Source organism: Megalopta genalis, unplaced genomic scaffold (assembly GCF_051020955.1).
Source record: "Megalopta genalis isolate 19385.01 unplaced genomic scaffold, iyMegGena1_principal scaffold0042, whole genome shotgun sequence".
NCBI lineage: Eukaryota > Metazoa > Arthropoda > Insecta > Hymenoptera > Halictidae > Megalopta > Megalopta genalis.
The window spans coordinates 196096-209776 of NW_027476111.1; positions in this window are offsets into that span (position 1 = coordinate 196096).

The window sequence follows — 13681 nt, forward strand, 5'->3', positions numbered from 1 at the left end:
CGCGCGGACGCACTCGGTGCGTAATTCCGCTATTTCGCGCGACCACCAGTACACCGCCTTCCTCGGGAAGACCTTGGCCCGGGGCATGGCGACGTCGCAAACCGACGTCATTGCGCCCCGGAACCAACGGGCCTCCCCATTCCCGTCGACTGGCCCGGCCGGTGTTGCTGGCCAGGCCACGACGTGTGCTGCCGCCATCAGAGCGTCCTGGTCGAGGCGCTTCAGCGCCCACCGCGGCTGAGGCGAACCTTCATCGGCGGGGCGACGACGGGGTGTCGATGGGGGGGCGGCGGAGAGATCGAGAACTATGTATCTGTGGTCAGACAACGTCTCGACCCCTTCCGCCACCCTCCACCCCGTAATACGGCGCGCGGCCGGGGGCGTTGCCCACGAAAGGTCAACGATGGACCCCCCGTTATGCCGCACGCACGTATGGACCGAGCCCGTGTTCAGGAGACGGAGCTCCAGTCCCGCCGCCCAATCCAGCACCTCCCGGCCCCTCGAATCAGTCCCGGGGGAACCCCAAGCCGTGGCCTTGGCATTGAAGTCCCCCAGGACCAGCACCGGACGGGGATGGCAGCGAGAGACGCATCTCCCTACCCCGTCCAGATACTGCTCAAACTCTTCGAGGGACCACCTTGGAGGTGCGTATATCGCCACAACCGCGGTGCCGCCCCAATCGACGGCCACGTATCCCAGGCCGCGCTCGATAAGCGAGCACGGCGGGGACCCCGGCCTCCCAGCCCAAATAATCGCGGCGGAGCCAATCGAGTCCCCCATCCAGTGTGGATGTTTGGGGACCCTGTGCGGCTCCGCCACGACTGCCAACCCGGCACCCCGCTCGGCCAGGCATTGAAACAGGAGATCCTGCGCTCTGGCCGAGCAGTTGAGGTTAACTTGTATTATCGGGCCCGGGGGCCCCATTACACAGCCGTGTCCATCGCCGTCACGGCCGCGGATGCGGTGGCGTCTGGGAATTTAGTGTCTCCATCCGCCCCCGCGGGCGCGGCGATAGCATCAGGCGGATCCGCCTTTTCGTTGCTGGCCATGGTGGTCGCTGCCTTGGCCATCGTGGTTTCCTTCCTTTTTTTAAGAAATCTGGCAGACGGCCATTGGCCGCCTCCCTTGCCTCGCCCCGCACTGGCAGGACATGCCCGGCTGCCGAGGCGGTGACCAGACGGCTTGCCCGCACCCGCACAAAGCGGACAATTGGGCGTGGCCGTACAGGCTGCCACCTTATGGTCCCGACTGCCGCATCTATAGCAGCAGTCGGACCTATCCTCGGCAGCAGTGCACCGCTGACTGGTGTGGCCAACACCAAGGCAACGGTAACACTGCAGAGGCCGGGCACTCAGGGCCTCCACGGCTGCCTGGGTCCAGCCGACGGTTATCCGGCCCGCGACAGCAACCTTGCGAGCGGCCACGGCAGGACATCGGACCCAGAGGGTGCCCAATCCCGAGGGGGAAGACCGGATTTCGCCGGTATTGATGTCCCCCTCGCTGCACCCGCCCTCGCGGGCAACAGCCGCAGCGACCTCCGCCGGCGTGGTCGAATCGACCAGGCCGCGCACCCTAAGGTCAGCTTTTTTGACCGGACGCGCGACCTTTACGCCGGTGCCTGCCAGCGCTTCCGCCACTTTTGTGGCGAGGACGGTGGCCTTGGCGGCCCCATCGGTGCCAGGGACCTCCAAAATTAACCCCCCAGTCACCGCCCTTCGCGGCCTCAGCGAGGCGATGCCAATTTCTGCAAGGTCCACCTTGGACCTGGCAGTGGCCATCGCCTGCGCGTAAGTAATGTCCACGCCAGACGGAACCGTTATGGTAACCGCTGCTGTGCGTGGCGGTCGAGGAGGCAGGGGTGTCTTCCTGGGGGCCGCCGGGACCACCCGTCTTTTTTTATTATTCGCCGCCGCAGTGGCCTTGGCAGCCGCCTTTTTGGCCTTCCGGCCAACCACCTGGGACCACGCCTCCTGGGGTGGAGGCGCGGCGGAGGGTGGGGCCAATTCTGCTCGCGGTCGAGCGGGCTTCGTCTGGGCCGCTATAGCCGCCCCAGCTTTCCCACCTTTCTTCTTCTTCTTCGTCTTCCGCCGCACCCTGTCCGAAGACTGTGAGGGGACGGACGGCCCAGGGGTCACCGATCGTAGGGCCGAGTCCGTTCGCGGCGCGAGCTCCTTCCTGAATGACGCCAATTTGGTGTCTATTAGGGCGCCTATTTGCGCCAGAAAATCTGCGGGCGCAGCCGCAGGTGATGGCGAGGACTTTTCTTGCCCGGAGCGTTGGCAGTCCCGGGCGCCGACGATCGGCGGCGTTACTGAGCCCTCTCCCGGGCGCCGTGGCGGAGGCATTGCGGCAGCAGCCGTTCTCGCCTCCACCACCTGCCGGAGCCGGGCCACCTCCGCCTGCAGCTCCGTCATTTGCCCCCTGAGGACGGCATTCTCGGCCTCCAGGGCACGCGTGGCGTCGGTAGCCGACCTAACCGCAAGCTCGGACACCCCCACCCTGCCGTTTAAAGCGGCCACCCTCAGGGCGCGGGCCAAGTTGCCCTTCAGCCCCTTCGAAACGCCGGAGATCCTGGCCACCTCATCCAGGCTCTCCAATATAGCGGCCGCGACATCCCGCGTCGGACGGTTGCGGAAATTTTCCGCGATATCCGTCTCGTCCGGGAGCGGAACGCTCGACCGCGATGGTCTCGGCACGGGGGCACCCGGGTCGAATATCGCCGCCACCTCCCTTGCCTCGGCCTCCAGCTGCGAAGCCTCGGCCAGCCTAAGTTTGGCCTCTGCGAGGCCAACATATTCGCCGGTCGTCGGCGGCCGTCCTCTCTTCCTCGCTGACGACGAGCCCGGGACACTCTGCGATGAGTGGTTTGAGGAGACAGAGAAATCTGACTCCTCCCCCTCATCGCACTCACCAAGGCCCGCTGCGGTCCTCTTTCTGCCGCGTGTTGCCGAATGCCTCCGCGACACCGGCACAGTACATCTTTTGAGGCGCACGATAGGCCCGCGCACCTCCCCCTCACGCTCGTTTCCCCCCTCCCCGGTTGTTTGTGAAAAAGAATCCATAATTGGTCCCACGAGTGTGGTCGGAAAGAAGGTCACCCCGGGCAGAGCCGCCATACCCGGGGAAGGCTAATACACCCGGGGGTCGCCAGGTACCCCGGGGTTGTCCGCTAACGATTGGTGCACCCACCAACCATAGCTGGCGCTTACTCCAGCTGCACCCTCATCACCGCGCAACACTGCTTGGGGCTAGGGATTTTTTAGAGAGGTTGTCATCCTCGCGGCCCGGCCGGTTAAGGCAAGACCCCCGTTCCTGTAAAACATGACCACAGGTTTACGGTATGTGTCCGACTTTAGTTGGCCCCTCACCTCAAGCCACTCCGGCATGGTAGAACCTGCCAGGGAATAAATTCCCCGCCGGCACAGCCTTGAGGATCATTAGGGCACGAAGCCCCCCCACCACGACAAGGTAGCGGACACGGGGGGGAACCTTGACATAACCTTGACATAACCTTGACATAACCTTGACATAACCTTTTTTTTTTAATTTTACGTGGAGGAAATCTGCTCGCCAGACACCCCCGCCCCGCCCGGGGGAGCGGGACGAGGGTAGTGTGGGGTTTGACCCACTAAAACCTCCACGGCGACCTGAGGACGCAGGACCGATCGCTGGCGATTCAACGGGGGAGCCACGGGAACTCTTGAAGAACACTACCGCGGCTCCCCCTCGCCTGGCCGGCCATCAAGATGGTAACGATGGCCGGCCGCGTCCCGGGGGGAGATAAATCCTCCCCCCTAGAATCCATTTAAATTCGGCGGCGCGAGGGGTCGCACCCCGCACCGCCCCGACACGGCGACCGCGCGATAGGTGACCAGGGCCCCCGCCCTGTTCACAGCGGCCGCCGGGGGGACGACGAGTATACTGGAGGAGGTTCACAATTAGTCCTCGCCTCCCTCAGGCGACTCGTCACCCCCCACTCCCAACAGTGGACGTCCTCCTCTGTTGGCGGGCGGCGGGCAATGAAACCAGCATATTCTGGTACACCCGCCGCCCGCCTACTCTCAGCTGCCCGGGGTTTCTCGGCGTGGGCGCGCACGCCGTCCCCGGGCACGTCGGGCGGGATCTGTAAGCTCCCGATCCCGCTCGGCAGCCTCCTTCCGCGACATAACCTCCTCGCAGAAAGAAATTGCTGCCGCCCACTTCCCCGGGCTCTCCAGCATGGCCCCAACTAGGCTGGAGAGTGCGAGGTCGTGGCCGACTTCACGTTTTAGGACTCGGCGCAGCGCTGAAAAGGCGGGACATTCCTCCAGCGTGTGCTGCGCCGAGTCTTCCTCCGCGCCACAATGGTGGCACACCGTCGTCGCTTCCCGCCCAATGCGACACAGGTAGACACCGAAGCAGCCATGCCCGGTGAACACCTGCGTCGCTCGGTAGGAGAGCCTGCCATGCCGTCTCTCCCGCCACGAGGTGAAGTGCGGCAGGAGAGCCCCGGGGACGCGCTCGCCGGCGTGGGAGCAAAGCTCGGCACGCCATCTGGCGAGCGCTAGTCGCCGGGCCTGGAGCTCGAAGCCCCCGACCGTCTCTCGCTCCGGCGGGGCCCCTCGAGCACGGCTGGCGATACTAGTGCGCCTATAAACATAGGCGCGCACCGCCGCCTGAAGCTCGTAGGGAAGTTCTCCCGCCAGAGCAAGCGCCGCCACGGTAGACGTGGTGCGGTATCCTCTTATGAGGCGGATGGCCATCCGCCTCTGCAGCCGGCGCAACAACAGCGTGTATCGCCGGCTGGTCATCACGTACGGCGCCCATATTGGGGCACCGTATAAGGCCATAGACCGCACAACGCCCAGGTATAGGCGGCGCACCAAATCTCCCGGTCCCCCGAGGTTGGGCAGCAGGCGGCCCAAAGAGGCCGCCGCCTTTTCGACTCGGGGGACGAGACGGTCGAGATGCGCACCGAAGCTCCAGCGGCTGTCGAGGATCAGTCCGAGATATTTCAACTCGGACTTCACCTCGACGCAGGCTTCTCCAACCCGGATCCACGATCTCGCCGGTGGCCGAGACCGAGGCCGTCCGTGAAACCAGACAGCCTCGGCCTTCTCCGGGGCTATTTTCAGCCCCAGATCGCGGATCCTCGCGACGACGGCTGCCACCGCAACCTCTGCTCGTCGGATGGTCCTCTCGAAGGTACTCCCGACGGCGACCACCAACGTGTCGTCCGCGTAGCAGACGAGGGTGGCACCGTCGGGCAGGGAGGCCTTCTCCAGGACCGCGTTGTAACCCAGGTCCCACAGGAGCGGTCCTAAAACGGACCCCTGCGGTACCCCGCGGTCCACTTCCCTCCGTATCATCCCGCACCGGCCCGGGTATTCAACCCACCTGTCCCGCAGGTAGGCTCCGATCACCCGCCTCAGATAGGGAGGCACCTGGTGATCGACGAGGGCCTCCCTAATGGCGGACCAGGGCAGGGTGTTGAACGCATTGACGATGTCAATGGACACCGCCAAGCACACCCCGCCCCTTGCCACGGCATTGTCCGAGAGGGACTTGAGACGGCCGATAGCATCGACCGTTGATCGCCCCTCCCGGAAGCCAAACTGGCAGTCCGCCAGATCGGGGCCGTCGCGGGACAGGTGTCTGGAGAGGCGGGCAACAATGATCTTCTCGAAGATCTTGCCCGCCTCATCCAGGAGACAGATGGGCCGGTACGCGGAGGGTGAATCCCCCGGCCTCCCATCCTTCCTCAAGAGGACCATCCGACTTTCTCTCCATAGGTCAGGGAACGTCCCCGACCTCAGGAGCCCAGAGTAGAGGCTCCTCAGCCTCTCCCCCAGGACGCTCGCGGCGAGCAACCAGACCCGGCCGGGGATACCGTCCGGCCCCGGGGCGGTATTCTTGCCCCGGAGCCATTTGACGACCCCGGCCATCTCCTCCGGCGCGACCTCAAGATCCGGGGACCACTCATGTTCCTCTGGCTCAGGGACGGGCCGCGACGCCTCCCCGCTAACGGGGAATAAAGCGCCCACGACCCGCCCGAGCAGCCCCGGATCCAGGCTCTCCGTCAAGGGGGGCGCCCAGGGACGCAATCGTCCCAATGCCATCTTGTATGGGCGCCCCCACGGATCTCGGTTTAGAGAGCCGAGGAGATCGCGCCAGGCCTGGTCCTTCGCTCGCCTGATGGCCAGCTGCAGGGCGACCACCTTCTCCCGATATCGCCCGTACAGCTGGGCAGCTAGAACGTCGTCCGTACGTCGTCGTCGACGGGCGCGAGCGTACTGGCGTCGCGCGCGGACGCACTCGGTGCGTAACTCCGCTATCGCGCGCGACCACCAGTACACCGCCTTCCTCGGGAAGACCCTGGCCCGGGGCATGGCTACGTCGCAAATGGACGTCATTGCGCCACGGAACCAATGGGCCTCCCCATTCCCGTCGACTGGCCCGGCCGGTGTTGCTGGCCAGGCCACGACGTGGGCCGCCGCCATCAGAGCGTCCTGGTCGAGGCGCTTCAGCGCCCACCGCGGTCGTGGCGAACCTTCATCGGCGGGGCGACGACGGAGTGTCGATGGTGGGGCGGCGGAGAGGTCGAGAACTATGTATCTGTGGTCAGACAACGTCTCGACCCCTTCCGCCACCCTCCACCCCGTAATACGGCGCGCGGCCTGGGGCGTTGCCCACGAAAGGTCAACGATGGACCCCCCGTTATGCCGCACGCACGTATGGACCGAGCCCGTGTTCAGGAGACGGAGCTCCAGTCCCGCCGCCCAATCCAGCACCTCCCGGCCCCTCGAATCAGTCCCGGGGGAACCCCAAGCCGTGGCCTTGGCATTAAAGTCCCCCAGGACCAGCACCGGACGGGGATGGCAGCGGGAGACGCATCTCCCTACCCCGTCCAGATACTGCTCAAACTGTTCGAGGGCCCACCTTGGAGGTGCGTATATCGCCACGACCGCGGTGCCGCCCCAATCAACGGCCACGTATCCCAGGCCGCGCTCGATAAGCGAGCACGGCGGGGACCCCGGCCTCCCAGCCCAAATAATCGCGGCGGAGCCAATCGAGTCCCCCATCCAGTGTGGATGTTTGGGGACCCTGTGCGGCTCCGCCACGACTGCCAACCCGGCACCCCGCTCGGCCAGGCATTGAAACAGGAGATCCTGCGCTCTGGCCGAGCAGTTGAGGTTAACTTGTATTATCGGGCCCGGGGGCCCCATTACACAGCCGTGTCCATCGCCGTCACGGCCGCGGATGCGGTGGCGTCTGGGACTTTAAAGACCCCATCCGCCCCCGCGGGCGCGGCGGTAGCATCAGGCGGTGCCGCCTTTTCGTTGCTGGCCACGGTGGTCGCTGCCTTGGCCATCGTGGTTTCCCTCCTTTTTTTCTTCAATCTGGCAGACGGCCTTTGGCCGCCTCCCTTGCCTCGCCCCGCACTGGCAGGACATGCCCGGCTGCCGAGGCGGTGACCAGACGGCTTGCCCGCGCCCGCACAAAGCGGACAATTGGGCGTGGCCGTACAGGCTGCCACCTTATGGTCCCGACTGCCGCATCTATAGCAGCAGTCGGACCTATCCTCGGCAGAAGTGCACCGCTGACTGGTGTGGCCAACACCAAGGCAACGGTAACACTGCAGAGGCCGGGCACTCAGGGCCTCCACGGCTGCCTGGGTCCAGCCGACAGTTATCCGGCCCGCGACAGCAACCTTGCGAGCGGCCGCGGCAGGACATCGGACCCAGAGGGTGCCCAATCCCGAGGGGGAAGCCCGGATTTCGCCGGTATTGATGTCCCCCTCGCTGCACCCGCCCACGCGGGCAACAGCCGCAGCGACCTCCGCCGGCGTGGTCGAATCGACCAGGCCGCGCACCCTAAGGTCAGCTTTTTTGACCGGACGCGCGACCTTTACGCCGGTGCCTGCCAGTGCTTCCGCCACTTTTGTGGCGAGGACGGTGGCCTTGGCGGCCCCATCGGTGCCAGGGACCTCCAAAATTAACCCCCCAGTCACCGCCCTCCGCGGCCTCAGCGAGGCGATGCCAATTTCTGCCAGGTCCACCTTGGACCTGGCAGTGGCCATCGCCTGCGCGTAGGTCATCTCCACGCCAGTCGGAACCGTTATGGTAACCGCTGCTGTGCGTGGCGGACGCGGAGGCAGGGGTGTCTTCCTGGGGGCCACCGGGACCACCCGTCCTCTTTTATTCGCGGCCGCAGTGGCCTTGGCAGCCGCCTTTTTGGCCTTGCGGCCAACCACCTGGGACCACGCCTCCTGGGGCGGAGGCGCGGCAGAGGGTAGCGCCGATTCTGCTCGCGGTCGAGCGGGCTCCGTCTGGGCCGCTATAGCCGCCCCAGCTTTCCCACCTTTCTTCTTCTTCTTCGTCTTCCGCCCCACCCTGTCCGAAGACTGTGAGGGGACGGACGGCCCAGGTGCCACCGATCGCAGGGCCGAGTCCGTTCGCGGCGCGAGCTCCCTCCTGAATGACGCCAATTTGGCGTCTATCAGGGCGCTTATCTGCGCCAGAAAATCTGCGGGCGCAGTCGCATGTGGGGGCGAGGACTTTTCTTGCCCGGAGCGTTGGCAGTCCCGGGCGGCGACGATCGGCGGCGATACTGAGCCCTCTCCCGGGCGCGGCGGCGGAGGCATTGCGGCAGCAGCCGTACTCGCCTCCACCACCTGCCGGAGCCGAGCCACCTCCGCCCGCAGCTCCGTCATTTGCCCCCTGAGGACGGCATTCTCTGCCTCCAGGGCACGCGTGGCGTCGGTAGCTGACCTAACCGCAAGCTCGGACACCCCCACCCTGCCGTTTAAGGCGGCCACCCTTAGGGCGCGGGCCAAATTGCCCTTCAGCCCCTTTGACACGCCGGAGATCCTGGCCACTTCATCCAGGCTCTCCAATATAGCGGCCGCGACATCCCGCGTTGGACGGTTGCGGAAATTTTCCGCTATATCCGTCTCGTCCGGGAGCGGGACGCTCGACCGCGATGGTCTCGGCACGGGGGCTCCCGGGTCGAATATCGCCGCCACCTCCCTTGCCTCGGCCTCCAGCTGCGAAGCCTCGGCCAGCCTAAGTTTGGCCTCTGCGAGGCCAACATATTCGCCGGTCGTCGGCGGCCGTCCTCTCTTCCTCGCTGATGACGAGCCCGGGACACTCTGCGATGAGTGGTTTGAGGAGACAGAGAAGTCTGACTCCTCCCCCTCATCGCACTCACCAAGGCCCGCTGCGGTCCTCTTTTTGCCGCGTGTCGCCGAATGCCTCCGCGACACCGGCTCTGCACATCTTTTGAGGCGCACGATAGGCCCGCGCACCTCCACCTCACGCTCGTTTCCCCCCTCCCCGGTTGTAATTGAAAAAGAATCCATAATTGGTCCCACGAGTGTGGTCGGAAAGAAGGTCACCCCGGGCAGAGCCGCCATACCCGGGGAAGGCTAATACACCCGGGGGTCGCCAGGTACCCCGGGGTTGTCCGCTAACGATTGGTGCACCCACCAACCATAGCTGGCGCTTACTCCAGCTACGCCCTCTTCACCGCGCAACACTGCTTGGGGCTAGGGATTTTTTAGAGAGGTTGTCATCCTCGCGGCCCGGCCGGTTAAGGCAAGACCCCCGTTCCTGTAAAACATGACCACAGGTTTACGGTATGTGTCCGACTTTAGTTGGCCCCTCACCTCAAGCCACTCCGGCATGGTAGAACCTGCCAGGGAATAAATTCCCCGCCGGCACAGCCTTGAGGATCATTAGGGCACGAAGCCCCCCCACCACGACAAGGTAGCGGACATGGGGGGGAACCTTGACATAACCTTGACATAACCTTGACATAACCTTGACATAACCTTTTTTTTTTTTTTATTTTACGTGGAGGAAATCTGCTTGCCAGACACCCCCGCCCCGCCCGGGGGAGCGGGACGAGGGTAGTGTGGGGTTTGACCCACTAAAACCTCCACGGCGACCTGAGGACGCAGAACCGATCGCTGGCGATTCAACGGGGGAGCCACGGGAACTCTTGAAGAACACTACCGCGGCTCCCCCTCGCCTGGCCGGCCATCAAGATGGTAACGATGGCCGGCCGCGTCCCGGGGGGAAATAAAATAAATCCTCCCCCCTAAAATCCATTTAAATTCGGCGGCGCGAGGGGTCGCACCCCGCACCGCCCCGACACGGCGACCGCGCGATAGGTGACCAGGGCCCCCGCCCTGATCACATCGGCCGCCGGGGGGACGACGAGTATATTGGAGGAGGATTACAGTTAACCCTCGCCTCCTTCAGGCGACTCGTCATCCCCCACTCCCAACAGTGGAGGTCCTCCTCTGTTGGCGGGCGGCGGGCAATGAAACCAGCATGTTCTGGTACACCCGCCGCCCGCCTACTCTCAGCTGCCCGGGGTTTCTCGGCGTGGGCGCGCACGCCGTCCCCGGGAACGTCGGGCGGGATCTGTAAGCTCCCGATCCCGCTCGGCAGCCTCCTTCCGCGACATAACCTCCTCGCAGAAAGAGATTGCTGCCGCCCACTTCCCCGGGCCCTCCAGCATGGCCCCAACTAGGCTGGAGAGTGCGAGGTCGTGGCCGACTTCTCGTTTTAGGACTCGGCGCAGCGCTGAAAAGGCGGGACATTCCTCCAGCGTGTGCTGCGCCGAGTCTTCCTCCGCGCCACAGTGGTGGCACACCGTCGTCGCTTCCCGCCCGATGCGACACAGGTAGACACCGAAGCAGCCATGCCCGGTGAACACCTGCGTCGCTCGGTAGGTGAGCCTGCCATGCCGTCTCTCCCGCCACGAGGTGAAGTGCGGCAGGAGAGCCCCGGGGACGCGCTCGCCGGCGTGGGAGCAAAGCTCGGCACGCCATCTGGCGAGCGCTAGTCGCCGGGCCTGGAGCTCGAAGCCCTCGACCGTCTCTCGCTCCGGCGGGGACCCCCGAGCACGGCTGGCGATGCTAGTGCGCCTGTAAACATAGGCGCGCACCGCCGCCTGAAGCTCGAAGGGAAGTTCACCCGCCAGAGCAAGCGCCGCCACGGTAGACGTGGTGCGGTAACCTCTTATGAGGCGGATGGCCATCCGCCTCTGCAGCCGGCGCAACAACAGCGCGTTGCGCCGGCTGGTCATCACGTACGGCGCCCATATTGGGGCACCGTATAAGGCCATAGACCGCACCACGCCCAGGTATAGGCGGCGCACCAAATCTCCCGGTCCCCCGAGGTTGGGCAGCAGGCGGCCCAAAGAGGCCGCCGCCTTTTCGACTCGGGGGACGAGACGGTCGAGATGCGCATCGAAGCTCCAGCGGCTGTCGAGGATCAGTCCGAGATATTTCAACTCGGACTTCACCTCGACGCAGGCTTCTCCAACCCGGATCCACGATCTGGCCGGTGGCCGAGACCGAGGCCGTCCGTGAAACCAGACAGCCTCGGCCTTCTCCGGGGCTATTTTCAGCCCCAGATCGCGGATCCTCGCGACGACGGCTGCCACCGCAACCTCTGCTCGTCGGATGGTCCTCTCGAAGGTACTCCCGACGGCGACCACCAACGTGTCGTCCGCGTAGCAGACGAGGGTGGCACCGTCGGGCAGGGAGGCCTTTTCCAGGACCGCGTTGTAACCCAGGTCCCACAGGAGCGGTCCTAAAACGGACCCCTGCGGGACCCCGCGGTCCACTTCCCTCCGTATCATCCCGTGCCGGCCCGGGTATTCGACCCACCTGTCCCGCAGGTAGGCCCCGATCACCCGCCTCAGATAGGGAGGCACCTGGTGATCGACGAGGGCCTCCCTGATGGCGGTCCAGGGCAGGGTGTTGAACGCATTGACGATGTCAATGGACACCGCCAAGCACACCCCGCCCCTTGCCACGGCATTGTCCGAGAGGGACTTGAGACGGTCGATAGCGTCGACCGTCGATCGCCCCTCCCGGAAGCCAAACTGGCAGTCCGCCAGATCGGGGCCGTCGCGGGACAGGTGTCTGGAGAGGCGGGCAACAATGATCTTCTCGAAGATCTTGCCCGCCTCATCCAGGAGACAAATGGGCCGGTACGCGGAGGGAGAATCCCCCGGCCTCCCATCCTTCCTCAAGAGGACCATCCGACTTTCTCTCCATAGGTCGGGGAACGTCCCCGACCTCAGGAGCCCAGAGTAGAGGCTCCTCAGCCTCTCCCCCAGGACGCTCGCGGCGAGCAACCAGACCCGGCCGGGGATACCGTCCGGCCCCGGGGCGGTATTCTTGCCCCGGAGCCATTTGACGACCCCGGCCATCTCCTCCGGCGCGACCTCAAGATCCGGGGACCACTCATGTTCCTCTGGCTCAGGGACGGGCCGGGACGCCTCCCCGCTAACGGGGAATAAAGCGTCCACGACCCGCCCGAGCAGCCCCGGATCCAGGCTCTCCGTCACGGGGGGCGCCCAGGGACGCAATCGTCCCATTGCCATCTTGTATGGGCGCCCCCACGGATCTCGGTTCAGAGAGCCGAGGAGATCGCGCCAGGCCTGGTCCTTCGCTCGCCTGATGGCCAGCTGCAGGGCGACCACCTTCTCCCGATATAGCCCGTACAGCTGGGCAGCCAGCACGTCGTCCGTTCGTCGTCGTCGACGGGCGCGAGTGTACTGGCGTCGCGCGCGAACGCACTCGGTGCGTAATTCCGCTATCTCGCGCGACCACCAGTACACCGCCTTCCTCGGGAAGACCCTGGCCCGTGGCATGGCGACGTCGCAAACCGACGACATTGCGCACCGGAACCAATGGGCCTCCCCATTCCCGTCGACTGGCCCGGTCGGTGTTGCTGGCCAGGCCACGACGTGGGCTGCCGCCATCAGAGCGTCCTGGTCGAGGCGCTTCAGCGCCCACCGCGGCTGAGGCGAACCCTCATCGGCGGGGCGACGACGGGGTGTCGATGGTGGGGCGCCGGAGAGGTCGAGAACTATGTATCTGTGGTCAGACAACGTCTCGATCCCTTCCGCCACCCTCCACCCCGTAATACGGCGCGCGGCCGGGGGCGTTGCCCACGAAAGGTCAACGATGGACCCCCCGTTATGCCGCACGCACGTATGGACCGAGCCCGTGTTCAGAAGACGGAGCTCCAGTCCCGCCGCCCAATCCAGCACCTCCCGGCCCCTCGAATCAGTCCCGGGGGAACCCCAAGCCGTGGCCTTGGCATTAAAGTCCCCCAGGACCAGCACCGGACGGGGATGGCAGCGGGAGACGCATCTCCCTACCCCGTCCAGATACTGCTCAAACTCTTCGAGGGACCACCTTGGAGGTGCGTATATCGCCACAACCGCGGTGCCGCCCCAATCAACGGCCACGTATCCCAGGCCGCGCTCGATAAGCGAGCACGGCGGGGACCCCGGCCTCCCAGCCCAAATAATCGCGGCGGAGCCAATCGAGTCCCCCATCCAGTGTGGATGTTTGGGGACCCTGTGCGGCTCCGCCACGACTGCCAACCCGGCACCCCGCTCGGCCAGGCATTGAAACATGAGATCCTGCGCTCTGGCCGAGCAGTTGAGGTTAACTTGTATTATCGGGCCCGGGGGCCCCATTACACAGCCGTGTCCATCGCCGTCACGGCCGCGGATGCGGTGGCGTCTGGGACTTTATTGGTCCCATCCGCCCCCGCGGGTGCGGCGGTAGCATCAGGAGGTGCCGCCTTTTCGTTGCTGGCCACGGTGGTCGCTGCCTTGGCCATCGTGGTTCCCTTCCCTTTTTTATTAAATCTGGCAGACGACCTTT